Here is a 1,364-nt window from a genome sequence, read left to right as displayed (position 1 = left end):
ATATTTTGTTCTTTGCGATCTTCGAATTGATTGATTCGAATTGGACATAATAATAAATACATGTAAGTAAAGAAACCCTATTCAGATACATGTAATATATATATATATATATATATATATATATTCAGTGCTGGATTTACAGTAGGGGCAATCGGGGCTACTGCCCAGGGCGGCAAATTTTTGGGGGCGGCAAAATTTGAAAACTGAGAAAAAAATTCTATACAATATAATCAACTTTTTTTCAACAACATTTTTTATTTCAAGAAATGTAATTAACAAAACATAATATGATTGCAATGCAAAATTATGGTTGAAATAACCGATTATTAAAATTTATTATTTTGCCTTGCCTCCCTCTCCGGACGTAAATTATCATGATTTGCAAATTGGTTAATAAGTCATTATCAAATTTGTCAATTTGGCTAATATAAAGATCCGTAAACAAGCTGAAAGTTTAAGAAAAATATTTTCTCCAGTTTTCGAGCCTTCTTAAAATGACGAATTTCTGCACTTCCATGCTTAAAGCGTTGAAAAAAAATTAAACTAGTGACGCATGGCATTGTGCCTTAAGACAAATTATTGAAACATCCCGTACTGAAAATTACATTTTATAAAGAGCTTTAAAATTGAAAAAAATTGAAAATGAAAAAATTGACTTTTAAAACACATTATGTATTTGTATTCTGAAATTTTTTGAAAATTATGAACTTTTTGCAAAGCAATCACGCTGCGTAGCTGTTTCAGAAAAGAAATATCAAATCTCAATTACCATTTTTCATAATTCGTGCCAAAAACTAATCAGCACGTCTCCCCATCAATACAAATCTAATATTTTTTTATTATTCAAGTGAACACGGATCAACCGATTTAAATGATTCAATTCAATTCAATGATTGTTAAGGAGACGTGCTGATTAGTTATTGACCAAGGCAGGTCCAACTGTTTTGAAAATACGGGCCAAAATGCCAAAAATGATAATTTAGTTGTTGAGAAAAGAAGCGTCCAATATCATTCAAAAAAAAATAGAATAAATAACTGCAAATTTGTGGGAGGCAGGTTTCGATGATCCAATATAAAAATTTGAAAAAGAAACATTTGGTGGACAAAAGTGATCATAAGACATATGTACATCAAGTTATCAGATATTTTAAAAATATTTTAATAATTAGTATTAATTTTGTTTAAATTTATATGGGTTATGTAACATTGTTTATTCGTTAGACTGCGACGAGGCGCTTACGCGCTTCTATATTTTGTCCCTGCGCAGCTGAAGCAGCGCGATTGCTTTAAAAAAAGTTCGAAAGTTCGTAAAATTTCAGGGATGGGGCGGCATTTTTGTCAGTGCCCCGAGGCGCCAAATTTTT

The sequence above is a fragment of the Ctenocephalides felis genome, unplaced genomic scaffold (assembly GCF_003426905.1).
Source record: "Ctenocephalides felis isolate EL2017-DRISC unplaced genomic scaffold, ASM342690v1 CF-g0.4_SCAFFOLD_00845, whole genome shotgun sequence".
Classification (NCBI taxonomy): Eukaryota; Metazoa; Arthropoda; class Insecta; order Siphonaptera; family Pulicidae; genus Ctenocephalides; species Ctenocephalides felis.
Note: the sequence above shows the minus strand (reverse complement) of the source record.